The 19,928-nt window shown below is 45.9% G+C and overlaps 1 protein-coding gene across 2 annotated transcripts in view; it reads right to left on the bottom strand.

Moving 5' to 3' along the window:
• The window catches only part of UBAP1 (ubiquitin associated protein 1), an 81,151-nt gene extending 69,057 nt beyond the window's left edge, over positions 1-12,094 (bottom strand). Inside the window, exon 1 of one of the 2 annotated variants that reach the window (XM_039474798.2) lies at positions 11,859-12,094. The gene's annotated coding sequence lies outside the window, so the exon portion shown is untranslated. The remainder of the gene's footprint in view (positions 1-11,858) is intronic. The other variant, XM_039474797.2, reaches the window with a different exon arrangement.
• Between the last annotated feature and the right edge of the window lie 7,834 nt (positions 12,095-19,928).

Here is a 19,928-nt window from a genome sequence, read left to right as displayed (position 1 = left end):
GAGAGAAACTCAGTCTCAAAAAAAAAAAAAGAAACACAATGCTGAGCTAAAAAAAGAAAAATCACATAAGGCCAGGCGCCGTGGCTCACATCTGTAATCCAAGCACTCTAGGAGGCCAAGCTGGGCGGACCACCTGAGGTCAGCAGACCAATCTGGCTAACATGGTGAAACCCTGGCTCTACCTAAATTACAAAAAAATTAGTTGGGCATGTTGGTACACGCCTGTAATCCCAGCTACTCAGAAGGTTAAGGCAAGAGAATCACTTGAACCCAGGAGGCAGAGTTGCAGTGAGCTGAGATTGTGCCATTACACTCCAGCCTGGGCAACAATAGCAAAAATCTGTCTCCAGAAAAATAAAATGCTTTTAATTAGCGAAGTTTGGTGGCACACACCTGTGGTCCCAACTACTCGAGAGGCTGATCAGGTAGGAGGATAAACTTCAGCCAGAAAGGTAGGGGCTGCAGTAAGCCATGATCACACCACTGCATTCCAGCCTGGGGGTCACAGCAAGACCCAGTCTCAAAAGAAAAAAAAAAGCCCGCAGCTTTTTATAGAAACTTGGCAAGCTAATCTTCAAAATCATATGGAGCCAGACATACAGCATGTGTGTGTAGTTGAAGCTACTCAGGAGACTGAGGTGGGAAGATCACTTGAGCCCAAAAGTTGGAGGCCAGCCTAGGTAACATAGTGAGACTCCTCTGCCTTAAAACAAACACACACACACACCCCCCAAAAAATGTGTATGGAAATGCAAAGGACCTACACAGTCATAACAAATTTAAGAAACAAAATTTATTATACAGCTCCAGTTTATCAAGATAGTGTGACACTGGCATAAACAAATAGATCAAATAGAACAGGTCCAAACATAGATATGGATAAAATATTTTAGAAAGGGTAATCTTTTCAGCAAAAAGTGCTAAAATAGATCTATGTGCAAACAAAAAAAATCTTCCATCCACGTCACCGCATACACAAAAAAAATTAAGTCAAAATGAATCATAGACAAAAATGTCAAACCTAAAACTATAAAACTTAGAGAACATCTGAGATTAAGTAAAGATTCTTAGATGTAACACCAAAAGCACAAAACACAAAGGAGAAACTAAACGGGACTTCAACAAAATCAAAAACTTCTTATAAGACACTGTTAGAGGAAAAAAAAAAACTTACCTGAATGTATGAAATACATTTTAAAGTATCTCTGCTCTAGCACCAGGCGCAGTGACTCACGCCTATAATCCCAGCACTTTGGGAGGCTAAGGTGGGCTGATCACAAGGTCAAGAGATCAAGACCAGCCTGGACAACATGGTGAAACCCCATCTCCACTAAAAATACAAAAATTAGCTGGGTGTAGTGGAGCATGCCTGTAATCCCAGCTACGTGGGAGGCTGAGGCAGGAGAATCCTTGAACTGGAAAGGCAGAGGTCGTGCCACTGCACTCTAGCCTGGGGAAAGAGCAAGACTCTGCCTCAAATTAAAAAAAAACCTGTTCTCGGCCGGGCGCGGTGGCTCAATCCTGTAATCCCAGCACTTTGGGAGGCTGAGGCGGGCGGATCACGAGGTCAAGAGATCGAGACCATCCTGGTCAACATGGTGAAACTCCGTCTCTACTAAAAATACAAAAAATAGAGGCCGGGCGCGGTGGCTCAAGCCTGTAATCCCAGCACTTTGGGAGGCCGAGGCGGGTGGATCACGAGGTCGAGAGATCAAGACCATCCTGGTCAACATGGTGAAACCCCGTCTCTACCAAAAATACAAAAAATTAGCTGGGCATGGTGGCACATGCCTGTAATCCCAGCTACTCAGGAGGCTGAGGCAGGAGAATTGCCTGAACCCAGGAGGCGGAGGTTGCGGTGAGCCGAGATCGTGCCATTGCACTCCAGCCTGGGTAACAAGAGCAAAACTCCGTCTCAAAAAAAAAAAAAAAAAAATACAAAAAATTAGCTGGGCACTGTGGCGCGTGCCTGTAATCCCACTTACTCAGGAGGCTGAGGCAGGAGAATTGCCTGAACCCAGGAGGCGGAGGTTGCGGTGAGCCGAGATCGCGCCATTGCACTCCAGCCTGGGTAACAAGAGCGAAACTCCGTCTCAAAAAAAAAAAAAAAAAAAATCTGTTCTCTTCTGAATCTTCTAGTAAAAAGACAAAAGAAAGAAAAAAATCTGTGTATGTATAAGCATGTAAGCAAAGAAAAAAGATAAAAACAATTCACACGGATGAATAAAGTGAGTTTGAGTAAGAAATGTTAGGGGTCAAGTCTCAGTTCTGCAACTTACTGTGTTATACATCCCTTGTACAAGTTAACATCTCTGAGTTTCAGGTACCCAATCAGTAAAATGAGAATAATAGGCTGGTCCAATAGTGGTGGCTCATCGGAACTTATTCACAGCAGTGTTACTAAAGCTGGGATATAATCCCCCACTGCTAAATTTGACTGGCTTAAAAAAAAATAAAATAGGGCTTATAATAGTAACTATCTCGGCCGGGCACGGTGGCTCAAGCCTGTAATCCCAGCACTTTTTTAAAATAAAATAAAATAGGGCTTATAATAGTAACTATCTCGGCCGGGCACGGTGGCTCAAGCCTGTAATCCCAGCACTGTAATCCCACCGCCGAGGCGGGTGGATCACGAGGTCAAGAGATCGAGACCATCCTGGTCAACGAGGTGAAACACCGTCTCTACTAAAAATACAAAAAATTAGCTGGGCATGGTGGTGTGTGCCTGTAATCCCAGCTACTCAGGAGGCTGAGGCAGGAGAATTGCCTGAACCCGGGAGGCGGAGGTTGCGGTGAGCTGAGATCGCGCCATTGCACTCCAGCCTGGGTAACAAGCGAAACTCCACCTCAAAAAAAAAAAAAAAATTATAGTAACTATCTCATAAAATTATTGTAAGTGCTAAGAACAATCTGTATACATGGCATAATATTTTCTTTTTTTTTTTTTTTTTTTTTTTTTTTTCCTTTTTTTTTTTATTGCATTTTAGGTTTTGGGGTACATGTGATGAACATGCAAGATTGTTGCATAGGTACACACATGGCAGTGTGCTTTGCTGCCTTCCGTCCCCTCACCTGTATCTGTCATTTCTCCCCATGCTATCTCTTCCCACCTCCCCATACATGGCATAATATTTTCAATAAATGTGAACTCCGCCGGGCGCGGTGGCTCAAGCCTGTAATCCCAGCACTTTGGGAGGCCGAGGCGGGTGGATCACGAGGTCGAGAGATCGAGACCATCCTGGTCAACATGGTGAAACCCCAACTCCACTAAAAATACAAAAAAATTAGCTGGGCATGGTGGCACATGCCTGTAATCCCAGCTACTCAGGAGGCTGAGGCAGGAGAATTGCCTGAGCCCAGGAGGCAGAGGTTGCGGTGAGCCGAGATCGCGCCATTGCACTCCAGCCTGGGTAACAAAAGTGAAACTCCATCTCAAAAAAAAAAAAAATGTGAACTCCACAAATATTTTATACAAATATTCTAGCCGGGCGTGGTGGCTCACACCTGTAATCCCAGCATTTTGGGAGGCTGAGGCAGGCAGATCACCTGAGGTCAGAAGTTCCAAGACCAGCCTGACCAATATGGTGAAACTATATATATATTCTAATAGTGGAAATAACAGCTTAAAGAAAAGCTTACATTGCTAAGATTATTACATATTCTTAGCAATGTAACTTCTGAGCCCTCAAAATTAACACAAAATGAAATAAACCTGTTCACAAAATTAGTAAAATGACCAAAGAATATAATTATCTGAAGTGACTTGAGAATTCAGCATTCTTTTTTTTTTTTTTTTTTTTTGAGATGGAGTGTTGCCCAAGCTGGAGTGCAGTGGCAAGATCTCAGCCTCCCAAGTAGCTGGGACTACAGGTGCTCGCCATCACACCCAGTTAATTTAATTTTATGTATTTTAGTAGAGATGGGGTTTCACCATGTTGGCCAGGATGGTCTCGATCTCCTGACCTCGTGATCTGCCTGCCTCAGTCTCCCAAAGTGTTGGGATTACAGGTGTGAGCCACACCACACCCAGCCTAGAACTCAGTATTCTAATTGCACGTATCAGTAAAATGTATATGTAGTGTTATGAAATATATTGGTTTTCATCCACTGTTCCTGGTTCATAATTCCCACAGCCCTAGTTACAGTCTTCTGGTACAACATTGGGTGTGTTAGGTCTTAGGGGCAAGTCTGAGGAAACAAAACCTCTTCCTCTGCCCTACTTTCACCTGCCCCAAGGGAGGACACTAATCTTTCCCCACCTTTCTGACTGTGGGTCTCAACACGCTCCCCAGAGAGGGGACTGCCCTATACCCTGAGAGGAGGCATGCTGACATCATGAAGCTTCCACAAAAGCCCAGGAGGACCGGGTTCAGAGAGCTTCCAGATAGCTGAACACCTGGAGGTTCTTGGATGGTAGCGCCCCAAGAAGGGTATAGAAACTCCACACCCATCCCCCATACCTTGCTCTATGCATCCCTTCATCTATATCTTTTGTAAGATCCTTTAGAATAAACAAATAAATGTAAGTGTTTCCCTGAGTTCTGTGAGAGCCTCCAGCAAATTAACCAAACCCAAAAAGGAGATCATGGGAACCCCAACATGAAGACAGAGGGTCATAAGATCCAGGGCCCCAGAACACCCAGCTGGTGTCCACTGCTTGGTGCAAGGGAAAAAAACTCACACTTTTGGTCACAGATGTGTTCTATGCTGATGATTGTGGTGGCGGAGTGAGATTGGAGGAAGAATGTGCTTTGAGATTTTCCCCTATATAATATTTTTATTTTTATTTTGAGACAAAGCCTCACTCTGTCACCCAGGCTGGAGTGCAGTGGCACAATCTCAGCTCACTGCAACCTCCACCTCCTGAATTCAAGTGATTCTCCTGCCTCAGACCCCCGAGTAACTGGGATTACAGGCACATACCACCACATCCATCTAATTTTTTGTATTTTTAGTAGAGAGATGGGGTTTTGCCATATTGGCCAGGCTGCTCTCAAATTCCTGACCTCAAGTGATTCGCCCACCTTGCCTCCCAAAGTGCTGGGATTATAGACAGGAACCATCATGCCAAGCCCTCCCCTATACAGTATTTTAAGAACATAAAGAAAAGATTTTAGATTTTACTTATTAGCTGTAATAGTAATCTTATTATTTTTTAAAACTATTTTTATATGAGTCCAATATAGAAAATAAGTAAATATACTTGTAAAGAACTCGTATTTTTTTTTTTTTTTTTTGAGGCGGAGTTTTCATTCTTGTTACCCAGGCTGGAGTGCAATGGCACGATCTCGGCTCACCGCAACCTCCGCCTCCTGGGTTCAGGCAATTCTCCTGCCTCAGCCTCCTGAGTAGCTAGGATTACAGGCACGTGCCACCATGCCCAGCTAATTTTTTTTTTGTATTTTTAGTAGAGACGAGGTTTCACCATGTTGACTAGGATGGTCTCGATCTCTCGACCTCGTGATCCACCCGCCTCGGCCTCCCAAAGTGCTGGGATTACAGGCTTGAGCCACCATGCCCGGCAAGAACTAGTATTTTTTATACAAAAGAGAGAAAAGGCAAAATATTTAAAGTCATGTAATTTTTTTTTTTTTGAGATGGAGTTTCGCTCTTGTTGCCCAGGCTGTAGTATAATGGCATGACCTCGGCTCACTGCAACCCCTGCCTCCCAGGTTCAAGTAATTCTCCTGCCTAAACCTCCCAAGTAGCTGGGATTACAGGCATGTGCCACCATGCCCCACTAATTTTGTATTTTTTTTTAGTAGAGATGGGGTTTCTCCATTTTGGTCAGGCTGGTCTCAAACCCCCAACCCCAAGTGATTCGCCTGCCTAAATCTCCCAAAGCGCTGGGATTACAGACCTAAACCACTGCACCCAGCCTTAAAGTCATATAATTCTAAAATCTAAATTATGAATCTATTTACTTGCAGAAGCTAAAAATTAATCAAATAATATAAGTATCATTATGAACTTGCAATTTAAAAAAAAACAAAAAAAACATTAGCCAGGCTTGGTAGCTCACACCTGTAATCCCAACACTTTGGGAGACCAACGCAGGTAAATCACCTGAGGTCAGGAGTTCAAGACCAGCCTGGCCAACATGGTGAAACCCTGACTATACTAAAAATACAAACATTAGCCAGGCATGGTGGGGGACACCTGCAATCCCAGCTATTCAGGAGGCTGAGGCAGGAGAGTCGCTTGAACATGGGAAGCAGAGGTTGCAGTGAGCTGAGATCACGCCACTGCACTCCAGCCTAGGTGACAGAATGACACTCCATCTCAAAAAATAAATACATAAAATAAAAAATAAAACAAAAAACAAACCTAATAATTCGGGGCCGGGCATGATGGTTCACACCTATAATTCCAACACCTTAGGAGACAGAGGTGAGAGGATTGCTTGAGCCCAGGAGCTTGAGACCAGCCTGAGCAATGGCGAAACCCCATCTCTACAAAAAGTTCAAAAAAAAATTAGTCAGGCATGGTAGCATGTGCCTACAGTCCCAGTCACTTGGGAGGCTGAGGTAGGAGAATTATCTGAACCCGGGAAGTCAAGGCTGTCATGAGCAGTCACTGCGTCTCTGCAAAAAAAGGAAAAAAAGATTTCCTATTAAATTACAAGAACTGCCAGGCATGGTGGCTCACACCTGTAATCCCAGCACTTTGGGAGAACAAGGTGGGCAGATCACTTGAGTTCATGAATTCAAGACCAGCCTGGCCAACATGGTGAAACTGTTGCTACTAAAAATACAAAAAGTAGCCAGGCATGGTGGAAAGAGCCTGTAATCCCAGCTACTTAGGAAGTTAAGGTGGGAGAGTCACTCAAATCCCGGAGGCGGAAGTTGCAATGAGCCAAGATCACACCACTGCACTCCAGGCTGGGCAGGCAGAGCAAGACTCTGTCTAAAAAAAAAAAAGATATAATGATCTCCTAGAAGAAAGAAATGGGGAAGTTACTGCCTATATCCTTCCCCATGAAACTACAGAAGGAAATGTTAACACTCCCCAACTATAGAAAGATTTTGGGCCAGGAGTGGTGGTTCACACCTATAATCCCAGCACTTTGGGAGGCTGAGGGGGGCGAATCACCTGAGGTCAGGAGTTCGAGACCAGCCTGACCAACATGGAGAAATCCCCTCTCTACTAAAAATACAAAATTAGCCAAGTGTGGTGGCACATGCCTGTAATCCCAGCTACTCAGGAGACTGAGGCAGGAGAATCACTTGAACCAGAGGCAGAGGTTGTGGTGAGCTGAGATAGCGCCACTGCACTCCAGCCTGGGTGACAAGAGCAAAACTCTGTCTCAAAAAAAAATAAAATAAAAAAGAAAAAGCGAAAAACGTCCTTCTAAGATGTTTCCGTATCAGCTCTTCCACAATCCACAATTATTATTGATAAAGCCCAATACTGTAAAAACTAGACATCAAAAAAAATCTTTGAATATATTTTAGTGGAAGTGCTAACAGCTTAGAATGAATGACTCATTATCAATTATATACAATACTGTCCACACAAGAAAGGCCTCATTGTCAAAATCACATTAACATTTAATAAGATGGACATCTCATTCATAAATCTGTTGATGTCTCAGTTTTGGACAATGTATGTAACAAGTAAGGCACGATCCAACCTGCTTTTAAAACTCTGTCGTCCTGGCCGGGCACGGTGGCTCAAGCCTGTAATCCCAGCACTTTGGGAGGCCGAGGCGGGTGGATCACAAGGTCGAGAGATCGAGACCATCCTGGTCAACATGGTGAAACCCCGTCTCTACTAAAAATACAAAAAACTAGCTGGGCATGGTGGTGCGTGCCTGTAATCCCAGCTACTTAGGAAGCTGAGGCAGGAGAATTGCCTGAGCCCAGGAGGCGGAGGTTGCGGTGAGCCGAGATCGCGCCATTGCACTCCAGCCTGGGTAACAAGAGCGAAACGCTGTCTCAAAAAAAAAAAAAAAAAAATCAATCAGAAAAAGAAAAACAACCAAAAAAAAAAAAAATGGCAACCAACTTGAATACACATTTTGCAGAAGTAAAAATGGCCAATAAATATACATGAAAAGATGCCCAGGTTCAGGAAATGCTGATTAAAAACACTACAGATACAATTTCTAACCCACCAGATTAGGGGAAAAAAAATTTTAAGTCTGACAGTATCAAGTGTTGGGGAGGAAGTGAAGCAACCAAAACAACACTGCTGGCTCTTGACTCAGTAACCACAAGATTTACACTTACCATGAGCCACTTCAGTGACTCAAAGACTGGAAGTGTTTGGTAAGCATTAAGCAACTGATAATGACCAATCAAGCATTCTGAGAACACATGAGGATTACTGCCAAATACAAATGTTGGCCCTTCAAGAACTGGATTCAGCCTGACTCAGCAATATAAAGAAGACAACTTTTAGTTATTTATCCAGTTCATCCAGTTTATTATGTGAAGTACAAAATATTCAGGTATTCATTTCCTCCTAGAATACTGATGACATAACGTGACTAAAATTTTAATGAACTATTTATCATTCCAATTACACTATTATTTCAATGAAAACAAGCAGCTCACAATGGTATTACTTTAAAACTAGTGCTTATACCTTATAGAAATTAAAATAGTCCTGTGGCCACCTAAGACGAACTAAACGGTATAAAAGAATGCAGTATAGGTATCAAGGTTGTACAGATTTCAGTTCACATTCACTCTACCTAGCTGTAACCTTAGTTAAGTTACACAACCTCTGTGATCCTCAGTTTCCTCAATACACAAAAAGCATGCACATCACAACCTACCTACCTAATTTAAGTGTGAGGACTTTTTTTTTTTTTTTTTTTTTGAGAAAGAGTCTTGCTCTGCTGCCTAGGCTGGAGTGCAGTGGCATGATCTCGGCTCACTGCGACCTCAACCTCCTGGGTTCAAGCAATTCTCCTGCCTCAGCCTCCTGAGTAGCTGGGATTACAGGCACCCACCACCATGCCCAGCTAATTTTTGTATTTTTAGTAGAGACAGGGTTTCACCATGTTGGCCAGGCTGGTCTCAAACTCCTGCCCTCAGGTGATCCACCTGCCTCGGCCTCCCAAAATGCCGGGATTACAGACGTGAGCCATTGAGGCCGGCCGATATTATTATTATTATTATTATTATTTTGAGGTAGGGTCTTGTTCTGTTGCCCAGGCTGAAGTGCAGTGGCATGACTGTGGTTCACTGCAGCCTCAACCTCCTGGGCTCAAGTGATCCTCCCACCTCAGCCTCCTGAGTAGCTGGGACTACAGGCATGAACCACCAACCCCAGCTAATTTTTCTGTAATTTTTGTAGAGACAGGGTCTCACTGTGTTATTCAAGCTGGTCTTGAACTTCTGGGCTCAAGCAATCCACCCGCCTGGGATTCCCAAAGTGCTGGGACTACAGGCATGAGCCACCACAACAGCCAAGAACTGAGATTATGTCAAGTGTTTAACAATCCTGGCTCATTAGTATATACCCAGTGTTAGCACCCTTTCCTTTGCGAATCTTGCTACTCTCACCTAAAATTTCTAAAATCTAAAATTGTAACTCAATTCATAGGAAAACATTACTGTTACCTTCAAATTATTTTCTAATGTTAAAGGAAACCATATGCTACAGGTTGGAAGAGCAATACTCTGCTTGTTTCTTTTTCCTAAGTGAACATACATTTCCTACAAGAAATTCTGGACCAGGCACTGTGGCTCATGCCTGTAATCCCAAAACTTTGGGAGGCCGAGGCAGGTGGATCACCTGAGATCTGGAGTTCAAGATCGGCCTGACCAACATGGAGAAACTCCAACTCTACTGAAAATGCAAAATTAGCCGGGCATGGTGGCACATTCCTGTAATCCCAGCTACTAGGGAGGCTGAAGCAGGAGAATCTCTTTTTTTTTTTTGAGACTGAGTTTCGCTCTTGTTACCCAGGCTGGAGTGCAATGGCGCGATCTCGGCTCACTGCAACCTCCACCTCCTGGGTTCAGGCAATTCTCCTGCCTCAGCCTCCTGAGTAGCTGGGATTACAGGCACACGCCACCATGCCCAGCTAATTTTTTGTATTTTTAGTAGAGACGGGGTTTCACCATGTTGACCAGGATGGTCTGGATCTCTTGACCTCGTGATCCACCCGCCTCGGCCTCCCAAAGTGCTGGGATTACAGGCTTGAGCCATCGAGCCCGGCAGGAGAATCTCTTGAACCCGGGAGGCGGAGGCTGCAATGAGCCGAGATCGGGCCACTGCACTCCAGCCTGGGCGACAGACCAAGACTCTCTCTCAACGACAACAAAAAAGAAACAAACAACAACAACAAAAAACACTTTTTTTCTTCCAGTGAGGTCATAAGAGGTTAGTAAAGTTACCTGCTGTGCAGTGACAGCTACTCTCACTCACTAAAGAAACATTAAGTTTCGATTTCCATAATTACAATGACTCTTATTAATGCAACACACAGTAGGCATTCAATAAACACGAATGAATACAACTAACTAGAAACAAAAATGTAATATAATTTCATTTATAGTAAATGTGGACAATGTAATTATTTTAAGACTTGAGACATTTCACATTCTTTGCCATAATACCGAAACTTTTTTTTTTTTCTGAGACAGAGTCTCGTTCTGATGCCCAGGCTGGAGTGCAATGACGCGATCTCCGCTCACTGCAACCTCCGCCTGCCGGGTTCAAGTCATTCTCCAGCCTCAGCCACACGAGTAGCTGGGATTACAGGCGCCTGCCACCACGCCGAGCTAACTTTTTGTATTTTCGGTACAGACGGGGTTTCAGTAGAGACAGGCTGGTCTCGAACTCCTTAACTCACGATCCGCCCACCTCGACCTCCCAAAGTGCAAGGATTTCAGGCATGAGCCATAGCGCCCGGCTAATACGGAAACTTTTAGTTTAACCAAACCAGGTTGGGACATTAACTAGAAAGAACTCTCACTAAAGACTAAGTATCTTGTTTTTCCCACCATCAAATTTGACAAAATTACAAAGGAAAACATCTATCATATCTATTCAAATTCTCAAATGCTAACAGCTGTAACTGAAGAGACCAAGCACTGAACAGTAAAGTTAGAACAGAATATATAATACTTAACTAAATTACCAAATCTGGTTTTGCAACACTGCATGGTGGCTAAAAAGTTATCAACATTTTATTCCAGTTTAACATAAAATGTTACTTTCATGCCCAACCATACTTTTAAGACGCCAGTCTGGATCTGGCAACAAAGGTCAAAGATCACTGATAAACCTCAAATAAATGAACTTGACGTTCCACAAGAAAGACTGGGGCGGTTCCTGAGGCCCATAGAGGTAAGCCTCCACCCAAGAAACAAACAAAAAAGGCAGATAACCATATCTGGAGAAGACCAAACAAGACCAAAGATATCCCCAAAGATCACTCACCTCAGGTCTAGTCTCCTCCCTTTCTCTCTAATCTCCTTGCCTCTGGGAAATCTCCACCGCACGTCCCCAGCTCACCCTCAACTCCCCACCATTCACCTTCTTTACTAAAAACCTGGGTCCCCCTCCCTAACATCCTCTAGTTCCCACTGAGCTCTCAATCCAGCTGGATAGATGTGTACTGCGCCTATCTTCCAGTAGGGTATTAGTCTCCTTAATCCGAACTCATTTTCCAGCATCCCATTTGCCCTCCGCCCCTTCAACTCAGGTCCCTTCACTCCGACCCTTTTCCCAGAATCCTCCCCAAATCGCGGATCTCCGGCCACTTTTCCCTTCCTCCTCCTAGCTCCAGCGCCTTTCACCTCGCTCGGCCCCCAGCCCCTTTACCAGTCTCCCAGTACCGGACCCCCTCCCCCAACTCCGCCCCTCTTCCCCCTCCCCCAGAGGGAGGCCCCCCTCACCTGAACGCCGCTGCTGCCGCCGTCCCAGAAGCCCAAAGATGCTGGCACCGGCCGGCCTCCCAGGCTCGGTCCCCGCTGAGCTGCTGACGGCCCCTAGGGAGAGCGAATGCCACCACCTCCAACTCTGTTCGCCCCGGGCCAGGCCGTCACCGTAGCCACCGCCACTGCCGCAGCCGCCATGTTGAAGCCCTACTTCCCTCCTCCTTCCCCTCACCGCCCCACCCCTTTGGGCGTCTGACGTCATGGCGCCGCGCTCCACACGCCCAAACCAATGGGAGGAGCCGATGGTGACGTAACTAATCTCGCTTCTGGCGAGTAGCTACTCCAGCAACCCGGAGCTATGCAATTGAAATGAGTAAACCCTGCTGACCTAAAGGGAAGAGGGAAGAGGGAATCACTAAGAGTCTAAGACTTGGATTTGGCGATGCGGCCAAAGCGGGAAACCCAAGAGACTTGAATCGCGACGCGAAGGGATGCCCAAAGAGTTAGCAGCGAGTCCTACTTGGAAATTAAGACGTCTAGCTTCTGTTCAGGTCTGCGACCTGGTACAACTCATACCCTTTCTGGGCCTCACTTTTCCCATGTATATTTGACTAAGTTGAAAGGTGACCTCTAGGCCGGGCGCGGTATCTCACGCCTGTTAACTCCAGCACTTTGAGAGGCCGAGGCAGGAGGATCGCTTGAGCCAGGGAGGTCGAGACTGCAGTAGCCGCGATCGTACTACTGCACTCTAGGTGGGCAACGGAGCGAGACTCTATCAAAAGAGAGAAAAAAAAAAGTGACCTCTAAATCATCCTTCAATTTTGACATTCGATGGGTTTAAACCAGGTAATCCAATCCCAAGCCTTCACTGCCTTCTCTGAGAGTGTTGTTGTTATTGTTTCTGTTTTGGTTTTTTGTTTGTTTGTTTGAGACAAGGTCTGGCTCTGTCGCCTAGGTTGGAGTGCAGTGGCGCATGTTGGCCCACTACAACCCTGCAATCTCCACTTCCTGGGATCAAGTGATCCTCCCACCTCAGCCTTCTGAGTAGCTTAGACTACAGGTGCATACCACCACTCTCAGATAATTTTTATTATTATTCACATATATATGGAAGAGACAGAGTCTCATGTTGCCCAGGCTGGTCGCAAACTCCTGGGCTTGAGTCTCAGTCTCCCAGATTGCTGGGATTATAGGCACTGTGAGCCACGCCAGTGGCCTTCTGAGTCTTTCTATGTCTACTGGAATTAGAAGCACAGAGAATAAGTAATTGAATAAGATGAATCTTGAGCTCAGGAGTTCGAGACCAACCTAAGCAACATAATGAGACCCCCCCATCTCTACAAAAAGTTTTGTAAAAATTAGGTGAGCCTAGGCAACATAGCAAGACCTTGTCTCAACAAAAACTCAAAAAATTATCTGGGCATGGTGGTACATGCCTGTGGTCCCAACTCCTCAAGAGGCTGAGGTAGGAGGATCACTTGGGCCCAAGAGGTTGAGGATACAGTGAGCCAGGATTGTGCCGGTGTACTCCAGACATGAGTGATAGAGCAAGATCTTGTCTCAATAAAATAGACTAGGCACAGTGGCTCATGCCTGTAATCCCAGCACTCTGGGAGGCCAATATGGTCAGATTGTTTGAGCTCAGGAGTTCAAGACCAGCCTGGGCAATGTGGTGAATTTTCATCTCTAAAAAAGAAAAAAAATCTTCATCTCAAAATAAAAGCTGGGTGTGATGGCACAGGACTGTAGTCCCAGCTACTGGTCCCTGGAGTGGGTGTCTGAGGTGTGAGGTGGGAGAATCATCTGAGCCTGGGGGTCAAGGTAGGGGGGTCGAGGCTGCAGTGAACTGTGGTCACACCACAGCTCTCCGGTCTGGGTGACAAAGTAAGAATCTGTCTAAAAACAAAATAATTAAAAATAGGCCAGGCGTGGTGGCTCACGCCTATAATCCCAGCACTTTGGGAGGCCGAGGCGGGTGGATCACGAGGTCAAGAGATCGAGACCATCCTGGTCAACATGGTGAAACCCTGTCTCTACTAAAAATACAAAAAATTAGCTGGGCATGGTGGCGCGTGCCTGTAATCCCAGCTACTCAGGAGGCTGAGGCAGGAGAATTGCCTGAACCCAGAAGGCGGAGGTTGCGGTGAGCCGAGATCGCGCCATTGCACTCCAGTCTGGGCAACAAGAGCGAAACTCCGTCTCAAAAAAAAAATTAGCCAGACAAAGTTGCACACATCTGTGGTCCCAGCTAGTCAGGAGGCTGAGGTGAGAAGATGGCCTGAGCCTGGGAGGTTGAGGATGCTGTGAGCAATGATCATGCCACTGCACTCTAGCCTGGGCAAGAGAACGAGACTATGTCTCAAAAAAAAAAAAAAGTTTACTCTATTAAAAGTCAGAGAATGAGCTGGGTGTGATGGCTCTGGCCTGTAATCCCAGCATGTTGGGAGACCAAGATGGGAGAATTGCTTAAGGGTATAAGTTCAAGACCAGCCTGGGCAACATAGGGAGGTCTCATCTCTACAAAAAAAAAAAAAAAAAAAAAAAATTATTATTATTATTTTTTTTTTTTTTTTTTTTTTTTTGAGACGGAGTTTCGCTCTTGTTATCCAGGCTGGAGTGCAATGGCGCGATCTCGGCTCACCGCAACCTCCGCCTCCTGGGTTCCGGCAATTCTCCTGCCTCAGCCTCCTGAGGAGCTGGGATTACAGGCACGTGCCACCATGCCCAGCTAATTTTTTGTATTTTTAGTCGAGACGGGGTTTCACCATGTTGACCAGGATGGTCTCGATCTCTTGACCTCGTGATCCACCCGCCTCGGCCTCCCAAAGGGCTGGGATTACAGGCTTGAGCCACTGCGCCCGGCAAAAAAAAAATTATTATAATTAGCCCCGGGTGGTGCTACACACCTATAGTGCTCCCTAACTCAGGAGACAGCAACAAGAGGATCACTAGATTCCAGGAGTTCAAGGCTACAGTGAGCTATGTTTGTACCACTGCACTCCAGCCTGGGTGGCAAGCAAGACCCTTTCTCAAAAAAAGTTTTTTTTTTTGTTTGTTTGTTTTTTTGAGATGGAGTTTCGCTCTTGTTACCCAGGCTGGAGTGCAATGGCACGATCTCAGCTCACCACAACCTCCGCCTCCTGGGCTCAGGCAATTCTCCTGCCTAAGCCTCCTGAGTAGCTGGGATTACAGGCACGCGCCACCATGCCCAGCTAATTCTTTTTGTATTTTTAGTAGAGACGGGGTTTCATCATGTCGACCAGGATGGTCTCGATCTCTTGAAGTCATGATCCACCTGCCTCGGCCTCCCAAAGTCCTGGGATTACAGGCTTGAGCCACCGCGCCAGGCTCAAAAAAATTTTTAAGAAAAGAGAGAAAGAGAGATAATGGTGTTACAGGTCCATTTATTGTTTTGAAAAAATTTACTTCTGGCTAAGAAAGATTTACATTTCTATACTTTCTCGATACATAAAGTGTGTGTACACTACCATATCTACTTCTCTAGCCCTATTTTTTCCTCTAGAACTTAAGTAACAGAGAAGATAATATTTGTAGTCTGAAGGATACAGCAGTTTTTTTTGTTTGTTTGTTTTTGTTTTTGTTTTCGAGACGGAGTTTCGCTCTTGTTACCCAGGCTGGAGTGCAATGGCGCAATCTCGGCTCACCGCAACCTCCGCCTCCTGGGTTCAGGCAATTCTCCTGCCTCAGCCTCCTGAGTAGCTGAGATTGCAGGCACGCACCATCATGCCCAGCTAATTTTTTGTATTTTTAGTAGAGACGGGGTTTCACCATGTTGAACAGGATGGTCTCGATCTCTCGACCTCGTGATCCACCCGCCTCGGCCTCCCAAAGTGCTGGGATTACAGGCTTGAGCCACCGCGCCCAGCGGATACAGCAGTTTTAACTAACAGTGAAAAGATGTACATTACAGAAAGGAGAGTCAAAGTGAGCAGGGAACAGTAAGTCACTAATTTCGGATTCTTTGCCTACTTCAACAGCTAGGTGGCAACCACAGGTTTGTTGAGAGAGCAGTGAGCTGAGCAAAGCTCTTCAGTGTGAGAATAAAAATGGCGGCAACGAATAAAATGGATTGGAGACTACATGGTAGATTTCTGCATCGAGTTAAAGATTCATACCTAGCCGGGCGCGGTGGCTCAAGCCTATAATCCCAGCACTTTGGGAGGCCGAGGCGGGTGGATCACAAGGTCGAGAGATCGAGACCATCCTGGTCAACATAGTGAAACCCCGTCTCTACTAAAAATACAAAACTTAGCTGGGCATGGTGGCGCATGCCTGTAATCCCAGCTCCTCAGGAGGCTGAGGCAGGAGAATTGCTTGAACCCAGGAGGCGGAGGTTGCGGTGAGCCGAGATCGCGCCATTGCACTCCAGCCTGGTTAACAAGAGCGAAACTCCGTCTCAAAAAAAAAAACAAAAACAAACAAACAAAAAAAACTAAGATTCATACCTGAGCTAAAGCAGAAGCAGGGTTTGATGGAGACAAGCAAAATTTAGGAGAAAGACTCAACTAGATTTTGAGACCTACTATATAGGAGGAAAAATGGTGAAGAAGAACAAACCATGTTTTCGGGTCTCTCATGAGAAGAAACAAGACCTAGGCCAGGCAAGGTGGCTCCTGCCTATAATCCTAGCATTTTGGAATGCCTCGGTGGGTGGATCACCTGAGGTCAGGAGATGGAGACCAGCCTGGCCAACATGATGAAACCCCATCTCCACTAAAAATACAAAATTAGCCAGGCATAGTGGTACATGCCTGTAATCCCAGCTACTCGGGAGGCTGAGGCAGGAGAATCACTTAAACCTAGGAGGCAGAGGTTGCAGTGAGCCAAGATCATACCACTCTACTCCAGCCTGGGCAACAAAAGTGAAACTCCATCTCAAAGAAAAAACGAAGCAACAGAAACGACCTAAGGTTTACTAAAGTGCTTGGAAAGATGCTAAGAGAGATTATAGTAAATTCAGCTAGGCAAGCTGAAACTAAGATGATGGCACAATTTTAAGAAGGGAATGTAGTCTGGGCGCAGTGGCTCAAGCCTGTAATCCCAGCACTTTGGGAGGCCGAGGTGGGTAGATCGCAAGGTCAAGAGCTCGAGACCATCCTGGTCAACAAGGTGAAACTCCGTCTCTACTAAAAATACAAAAAATTAGCTGGGCATGGTGGCGCGTGCCTGTAATCCCAGCTGCTCAGGAGGCTGAGGTAGGAGAATTGCCTGAATCCAGGAGGTGGAGGCTGCGGTGAGCCGAGATCATGCCATTGCACTCCAGCCTGGGTAACAAAAGTGAAACTCCGTCTCAAAAAAAAAAAAAAAAAAAAAAAAGAAGGGAATGTAAGCTTCAAAATCAGGAAACAGGTAAGTACACACACATAGTGTATTTGGTACTCCTTGAACAAATAGACTTTTCATTCATTTACTTAACAAATACTATTGAATATACCAGGCATTGTCCTAAGCACTGGAGATATAACTGACCTAAGCACTGGAGATAAAACTGTCCTAACCACTGGAGATACAGCAGTATACAAAACAGACCCATGTAGGCTGGGCATAGTGGCTCATGCCTGTAATCCCAGCACTTCAGGAGGCTGAGACAGGTGGATCACATGAGGTCAGAAGTTCAAGACCAGCCTGGCCAACATGGTGAAACCGCGTCTCTACTAAAAATACAAAAATTATCTGGGCATGGTGGTGGGCACCTGTAATCCCATGTACTTGGGAGGCTGAGGCAGGAGAATTGCTTGAACATGGGAGGTGTTGGTTACAGTGACCTGAGATCCCACCACGGCACTCCAACCTGGGCAACAAAGCGAGACTCCTTCTCATAAAAAAAAAAAAAAAAAGACCGGGCCGGGCGCGGTGGCTCAAGCCTGTAATCCCAGCACTTTGGGAGGCCGAGGCGGGTGGATCATGAGGTCAAGAGATCGAGACCATCCTGGTCAACATGGTGAAAACCTGTCTCTACTAAAAATACAAAAAATTAGCTGGGCATGGTGGCGCGTGCCTGTAATCCCAGCTACTCAGGAGGCTGAGGCAGGAGAATTGCCTGAACCCAGGAGGCGGAGGTTGCGGTGAGCCGAGATCGCGCCATTGCACTCCAGCCTGGGTAACAAGAGAGAAACTCCGTCTCAAAAAAAAAAAAAAAAACAAAAAAAGACCCAAAAAATCTGGGCTGTCATGGAGCTTACATTCTAGAGGAAGATAATAAATTATGGTGATGCCCTAAGAAGCATAAAGCAAGGACAAGGATATAGAAAATATTAATGGTTGAAACTTAGAAAGAGTGGCCAGGGAAGGACTCACTAAAAAGATAACATCAGAGTAAAGACCTGAAAGAAGTAAAGAAATGAGCTATGCAAATATTAGGAAGAAAATTTCAGGTCAAGTAAACAGCAAGTACAAAGGCCTCTCTTCTAAGAGTAAGACTCCCTGAGATCAAGGATAAGCCTCCCTCATCAGACAGGGACTTCTGAGATTCTCCATCAGCATAGATCTCCTGATCCAATAATTTTTCCTTCTCTGCCTTCTTTTAAATGGAGACCAGGTTGCTTAGCACCTGTTCCTCGGCCAGCCTGCCATATCCCTCTAACCTCTATGGAGGTCATCCATCCTTAAGGAATGGAAAGGAGTCCTGGTGCAGTGACTCACACCTGTAATCCCAGCACTTTGGGAGGCTGAGGTGGGTGGATCACTTGAAGTCAGGAGTTCAAGACCAGCCTGGCCAACATGGTGAAACCCTGTCTTTTTATTTATTTTTTTTTTTGAGATGGAGTTTCGCTCTTGTTACCCAGGCTGGAGTGCAATGGCGCGGTCTCGGCTCACCGCAACCTCCGCCTCCTGGGTTCAGGCAATTCTCCTGCCTCAGCCTTCCGAGTAGCTGGGATTACAGGCACGCGCCACCACGCCAGCTAATTTTTTGTATTTTTTTTTTAGTAGAGACGGGGTTTCACTATGTTGACCAGGATGGTCTCGATCTCCACCTCCTGATCCACCCGCCTCGGCCTCCCAAAGTGCTGGGATTACAGGTTTGAGCCACCGCGCCCGGCTAAACCCTGTCTTAAAAAGAAAAGAAAAGAAAAGAAAAGAGCCGGGCGCGGTGGCTCAAGCTTGTAATCCCAGTACTTTGGGAGGCCGAGGCGGGTGGATCACGAGGTCAAGAGATCGAGACCATCCTGGTCAACATGGTGAAACCCCGTCTCTACTAAAAAATACAAAAAACTAGCTGGGCATGGTGGCACGTGCCTGTAATCCCAGCTACTTATAAGGCTGAGGCAGGAGAATTGCCTGAGCCCAGGAGGCAGAGTTTGCAGATCGCGCCATTGCACTCCAGCCTGGGTAACAAGAGCGAAACTCTGTCTCAAAAAAAAAAAAAAAGGCTGGGCGCGGTGGCTCAAGCCTGTAATCCCAGCACTTTGGGAGGCCGAGGCGAGTGGATCACGAGGTCAAGAGATCGAGACCATCCTGGTCAACATGGTGAAACCCCGTCTCTACTAAAAAATACAAAAAATTAGCTGGGCATGGTGGTGCGTGCCTGTAATCCCAACTACTCGGGAGGCTGAGGCAGGAGAATTGCCTGAACCCAGGAGGTGGAGGTTGCGGTGAGCCGAGATCGCTCCATTGCACTCCAGCCTGGGTAACAAGAGCGAAACTCCGTCTCAAAAAAAAAAAAAAAAGAAAGAAAGAAAAGAGCCGGTCGAGGTGGCTCAAGCTTGTAATCCCAGCACTTTGGGAGGCCGAGGCGGATGGATCACGAGGTCAAGAGATCGAGACCATCCTGGTCAACATGATGAAACCCCGTCTCTACTAAAAATACAAAAAATTAACTGGGCATGGTGGCACGTGCCTGTAATCCCAGCTACTCAGGAGGCTGAGGCAGGAGAATTGCTTGAACCCAGGAGGCGGAGGTTGCGGTGAGCCGAGATTGCGCCATTGCACTTCAGCCTGGGTAACAAGAGTGAAACTCCGTCTCAAAAAAAAAAAAGAGAAGAAAAGAAAAGAAAAGAAATGGAAGGGAAGTGGGGAAATTTCCCTAGAAAAACCAATACCTCTTCACCTTCCTAGGAGTGATTCATA

The sequence above is a fragment of the Saimiri boliviensis genome, chromosome 2 (assembly GCF_048565385.1).
Source record: "Saimiri boliviensis isolate mSaiBol1 chromosome 2, mSaiBol1.pri, whole genome shotgun sequence".
Classification (NCBI taxonomy): domain Eukaryota; kingdom Metazoa; phylum Chordata; class Mammalia; order Primates; family Cebidae; genus Saimiri; species Saimiri boliviensis.
This window is presented reverse-complemented; position numbering and strand designations above follow the sequence as displayed.